Raw genomic sequence first — 6,446 nt, 5'->3', positions numbered from 1 at the left:
GTTGCAGACACTGGAGGTAATGGTAGAGGCAGGTTGAAACAACACTTGCATATAGACAGCGCTGGAGAAACCAAGAGCAGGGTCACACTTGAGCTGCAAACTTGGGGTCCTGAAAGACATGGGGAAGTATTATTACCTTATTTCCCTTTCTGAAGAGAAATTCATCCTTTAAATTATTAGGGTATGGGGTTTTTTATTATTATTAGACGACAGCTATAGATAAAAAAAGGCAAGATAGAGCGCATGTTACTCTGAAATGCTTTGAAGTAAGTCAGTAGTGTAGTCTCAACCTGAAATCCTGCGGTTAGCTCTCATTGCTTCACATTAGAAGGACACAAAAAGAGTCAGTGGCACAAAGAGGATTCTTAAAAAGGTGTAGACAAGTCTTTGCCTATATAGCAACAAAGATTAAGAACACCCACAGAATTATTGGGCAACGGGTTCATATGTAAGTATAACTAAAATACTGCAGTTTGAGCTCTATCCTCAGAACTCAGGAGTTTGTTTTGGATTTAAAGTGCTCCCCAAGAAGGCAGGTGAGTGAGAATTAAAAGCTCAGTCAGTGGGATTCCCACCTTGAACTAGTGATGTTTTATGTTACCATGCTTCAGACAGAAGCCATGCAGTAACTCCAAAAAAGATGAGCCAGGTCACTGTCTGACCAGACTATTTGCTAGACATGCGTCTGAAGCCTTAGACAGGGTATGTATTTAAAATCCACCAATTTAATCTGATTTAGCAGTTCCAGTGCTGTGGTTAACAGAACAGAAAATAGAAGTATAATCTGTTGTATAAGTCTGCTGTATTAACAAGCCTAAGTAAGAAAAAATTCAGAAGAGGAGCCATTTAGTAAGCAAGCATTCCAGTAACTTCTGGGGGCTTAGCTGACTACTACCCACTTAAATTTCAGTGGAGCACAAACATCTGCAATTTCTTACTAGCTTGAAGACAGATGAGACCACAAATGGAAAGAAGGTGGTAAGAGAAAACAAACAGGTATTGGCTTATATGAAATTGAATAATTACATCCTGCATTCTGCAGCAACTGAGAACCTCAGCTATACCCCATGCTAAAAGCCCATTTCAGTGTTTTGTTTTGAATGCTGCTATATTGCCCCTGCCGGGACTAATTTGTATTCCTGGATCCTAGATGCTTTGGAAGAGAGGGTTAATTATCTTGCCTTTTTAATAGCTGCTGGCTCCCTGGCACATTCCTGCAGGAGCACTCATTCCCTTGCATGAAGGCTCACTCAGTCTGCAGCTGCTCCAGGAACACCAGAGAAGGAAGAAGTTAAATAAATCATGCCAGAAATTAAGACCTCACATCAGCAGCTGCAACAGCCAAGAGGAAGAGCAGAGAACCCACCTGAATTTAATGCATGGCTCTAGTCCAGGGCACTGGCTGTGAAAGACCAGAAGTGGAAGGCTTGGCACAGGACAGATACCAAAGCTTTCTTGAATACAAGAAAAGGGACTGATGTTATTTCCTTTAGAGGAACATGACCAAAGCACAGCACAAGTAATCTGGCTGCATTAGGTTCTTCCACATCCCGTGGGAACTACAATCCTTAGAGAAAGAAATCTATTTTTAACAGAAAAAAGAGTATTAAGCATTAGCAGACTTAGTATAAATACTTTGTTCTTCTAACTTGTTAACTGTTTAGAAATGGAAGCTCTTCACCCTTTATCAAATCATATATTTGAGCAATTCAACTGGGGGGGGGGGAGGCTCATAATCCCAAACCCCAAACAGCTCTTCGTTTCAGTTTATCTCAGACTGTGCCCTCACCAGCTTTTGTATGGAGCCCAAATGGCATGCTAGAGAGACCACATTACCATGTGAAGCACAACTGCTGACCTCTCTCCACAACTGTCAGTTTTTATGGGTATCTGAGAAGATACTGTCTTACTACTCACTTACCATGCATAAGATACAGCAGGTAAAGGGAAAAAAGAAAAAAGGAAATCTTGTTTTACAGATGAAGAATGACACCAAATATTTTTCAACTCAGACTTCTCTGCTGAATACTACTATTTTCCACATTCCCTTTCTACTCCCAGACCTTTGCTTACAGAAGCAAAAGTAGACGGAGAAGAGCCTAAATTAATTTAAAACATGTGGTCTTAACAATTAAGAACAAAAATAGCACAACCTAGAAGAAATGAAGGAAGTGAAAAACACCTCACTTGTAAGATACAATGGCCTTAGGTGAGATCCTGCATAGCAGATCACTTCATCCAGCTGCACTCTGGGAAAGAAATGCAGATCTAGCGAACTGTCCCATCCCTTGTTCCTTAGTGCCTTCCTTCCAGAGGTCTTGCAGCACCACATGTCCTTTGCTGGGACAAGATTCTCCATTTGCTCTTGAATTTCACAACAAATAAGGTCATACAACATACTTTTCAGTTGTTCTTCAGTAAGGCCCTTCTCACTGAGCTTAGAGCAACACAACCTATGATGCAGGACTGCACCACAGTATCAGCAACTAACCAGCACATTGGACACACTCTGGAGCACCAGACTGCTTTTCCCTTTACACTTTTCCCTTTCTTTGGGACTGGTGCTACCCACAGGACCCAAATCAACAAGGTTTGTTTCTTTAAGGATGACACATTTTTGCGAGAGGAGACCATCAGCTCTTCTATGAGAACATGTCAGAGCATTGCTTGGTCACAGCACCAAACACACAAACTGATATATGCGACCACTTCAAGGTAGGTTTTCAGCAGGACTCTCAAGTTACCTTTTATACACCAGATATGTGAAGGTGGGAGGCTCTCAACTGCAGCACAGGCACATCTCATTTAAGGTCAAAATCAGAACAATGGTATTTTGTGCTTTAAGAACTCTCCACAGGAAGCTGAGCCCATAACTACTGTTTTATTTTCCCATGCCTTTTTGCACATTATTTCTGGCCAAAGCAATGCAAATGCAAACAAGATTGTTTTTGAGATTATTACCACCACTGTAACTGCCAGAACAGAATAAACCAATGGGCTGGGGAGACATGAAAATCTGGAATGGCTGAAAAAAACCCAGTAGAAACTACAGATGTGAGAATACAAGGTATTTCCAAAAGGACACAAAAAGATGTTCAAACACATCCCAGAAGTGGAAAAAAAAAAGAATCTGACCAAGTGTGTTCATGTTGCCAGACTTCAACGTATTATTTAACAGAAGAGCCTGCATGTCTCCTCCTAAGCAATCACAGCATTCAAGCAAGTTCAAGTGCTGTTCACAAGAAAACACACAGCAGGAAAAGGAGCAAGTTGCATTTAATTACAACAAAAAGGGTTTCAGCCAGTTACAAGCAGGCTTACCCCAAATGTTATCCCTTACTAAAAGACAGACTCTGTGACACCACATGAAGTTGTATCATTCCTTTCATAAAGCAGGACACCCAAACACTTCCTGAATGGTTTTTCTAAATCTTTTCTTGTATCAGCCTAGCGATACACTCTATCTTGCTGTGGCGGTATAGAAAGGCAAAAAGCAACTATTCCCACTTCTTGCATATAAGGAAGAATAAATATAAACAAGGATTAAAGTATCATGACAGAAGATGAGCAGATTGCACCTAAATATATATTTATGCCCAATGGAGGGTGATCAATTATAAAAAATAAACTTAAAAACAACCAAACCAAAAATCCAAAACAACAAACAATGGAACAGACACAAAGATACTACAGTGTGAATGCCAGCTGCTTAGAAGCAGGCAATGTGCATAGCAATGTTCATTACTTTGCTTGTATGGCTTATGCAAAAGAGACAGGAAAAACTGCACTGAGACCACAATGGTTTAATTTTAATCTAACAAGTACAGTAATACCACTGCCAAGTGATGGACAAACTTCCCTCCCCTTGGAGCAACTAGGTCTTCACCTACACCACTGTTTTGGCTCTATTCTGAAGAGCATGAGTAAAAGTGAACACAAACCTCGTGTGGAAGGAGGAGACCACCCTCACTCCTCCCTGAGGACAAGCATCCTTCCCTGCAGGCCCAAGAGAAGACACTATCTTCTTTTTACAGCAAAACACCAACAAGAAATCTTCCCTGTTCTCAATCTCTTACATGAGTAAGATGATTATTTTAAGGAAAAAGAAGATTGAGCAATTTTTCACTCTCCTCTCTTTTCTTTCCCATGTGCATAGACTACTCGTTTTGCATTTAGGACTTCCAGCTGGTAACAAGTTCTCTCAGATACACCTTGAACTCGTTTGTCTTCTATTTGATCTGGGCAGCCACACAAAAGATGCCTTTCACCTGAACATCTTAGGCACTAAATGCTGTTATCTACTGAAGACACTGATATATTAAAGTGCTTTTTTTGTAAAACCTGAATGCTTTAAGGGTCACTCATCCTACATCCCAAACTGGAGCAACAGATAACATACTATTTTTAATGCCCAACTACAAACAACTTGACTTCTGAAATTACATTAATACAAATAGCAATGCAAGTTACAATGGAATTAACAGGTTTCCACAGAACATTCAAATTGATGGAAAGGAAATGAATGACTGGTGGATAAAGAACTGGCTGGATGGCCGCACACAAAGAGTTGTGGTCAATGGCTCAATGTCCAGCTGGAGACCAGTAACGAGTGGTGTCCCTCAGGGATCGGTGTTGGGACCGGTCTTGTTTAACATCTTCGTCGCTGACATGGACAGTGGGATTGAGTGCGCCCTCAGCAAGTTTGCCAATGACACCAAGCTCTGTGGTTCGGTTGATACGCTGGAGGGAAGGAATGCCATCCAGAGGGACCTTGACACGCTTGTGAGGTGGGCTGATGCCAACCTCATGAAGTTTAACCATGCCAAGTGCAAGGTCCTACACCTGGGTCGGAGCAATCCCAGGCACAGCTACAGGCTGGGCAGAGAAGAGATTCAGAGCAGCCCTGCGGAGAAGGACTTGGGGGTGCTGGTTGATGAGAAAATGAACATGAGCCGGCTTCAGTGTGCGCTTGCAGCCCAGAAAGCCAACCGTATCCTGGGCTGCATCAAAAGGAGTGTGACCAGCAGGTCGAAGGAGGTGATCCTGCCCTTTTATTCTGCTCTTGTGAGACCTCACCTGGAGTACTGTGTGCAGTTCTGGTGTCCTCAACATAAAAAAAAGACATGGAACTGTTGGAACAAGTCCAGAGAAGGGCCATGAGGACGATCAGGGACTGGAGCACCTCCTGTATGAAGACAGGTTGAGAAAGTTGGGACTGTTCAGCCTGGAGAAGAGAAGGCTGCATGGAGACCTCATAGCAGCCTTCCAGTATCTGAAGGGGGCCTATAGGGATGCTGGGGATGGACTCTTCATTAGGGACTGTAGTGATAGGACAAGGGGTAATGGGTTAAAACTTAAAGAGGGGAAGTTTAGATTGGATATAAGGAGGAAATTCTTTCCTGTTAGGGTAGTGAGGCACTGGAATAGGTTGCCCAGGGAGGTTGTGAATGCTCCATCCCTGGCAGTCTTCAAGACCAGGTTGGACGAGGCCTTGGGTGATATGGTTTAGTGCGAGGTGTCCCTGCCTATGGCAGGGGGGTTGGAACTAGATGATCTTAGTGTCCTTTCCAACCCTAACTATTCTATGATTCTATGATTAGGAGAGACACTTTACAGCTGAAACTCTAGGCAGCAGAAAACATTTCACTAACACCCAGCATTTCTGTTGGCAAGTAACGAGATACAGCACATAGCCTTCTATGCCGAAGCTCTCTGGAAGCAATTTCTGTGGGAAAGCACTGAGGTTGAAAGAGTATTAGCAGTGCCCCTAAGTCAGTCTGCCATCTACCAGACAAGAGGCTAATATTATTCCAACCCTATGCAGAAAGAGCTGCCAAAGAGCAGCTGTTCTCCAGTTCTCTGTTCAGACATATAGGAAACCTGATCTGAAAACCTGAAATACTCATTACCTGAAGCATGAACAAAATGGAGGTAGACAGGGCAAAAATGAATCATTGTGGATAAGAAAACCTGAAGGACAGCTGACATGTGATCCCTTGTATGATAGGGTGTGATTGCCTTAAAATTAAGAATCTGGAAAATTCAGTCTGTATTTAAAGACATGTACAATGCCCACACTGTGTAAACATACCGCAACACAATCTCTTAAGGACAAGCATACTGCACAAATACTCTTGCTTAAAGGATAGATATGGATAAAATCCATAAAGACAGAACAAAGAGCTTGTATGATAAAACATAAAGTATCTGATAAACTAACTTCTCTCTGATCATTACAAGCAGAACTAAAAAAAGCCCTAAACACTTTGCTGCAAATTCAGAAAGAGGAGCAAACAGAGGGCCTACAACAGCTCACAGACTTCCTCTGCTTTGATTCACCTTTCTTAGGGTTTAGCTAAGACACAACTCCAGTTCTAGAAGACAGAATGGAGGTTTTAAAGTACTGGAAGAAAGCAAATCAGCTTTCCCTCTATGAATTCTTTCAT

The sequence above is a fragment of the Neopsephotus bourkii genome, unplaced genomic scaffold (assembly GCF_033783945.1).
Source record: "Neopsephotus bourkii isolate Nb327-2 ecotype Australia unplaced genomic scaffold, CSIRO-AGI_Nbou_v1 NB_481, whole genome shotgun sequence".
NCBI classification, from domain to species: Eukaryota; Metazoa; Chordata; class Aves; order Psittaciformes; family Psittacidae; genus Neopsephotus; species Neopsephotus bourkii.
The sequence above is the reverse complement of the archived record's forward strand: the minus strand, read 5'-3'. Positions refer to the sequence as shown.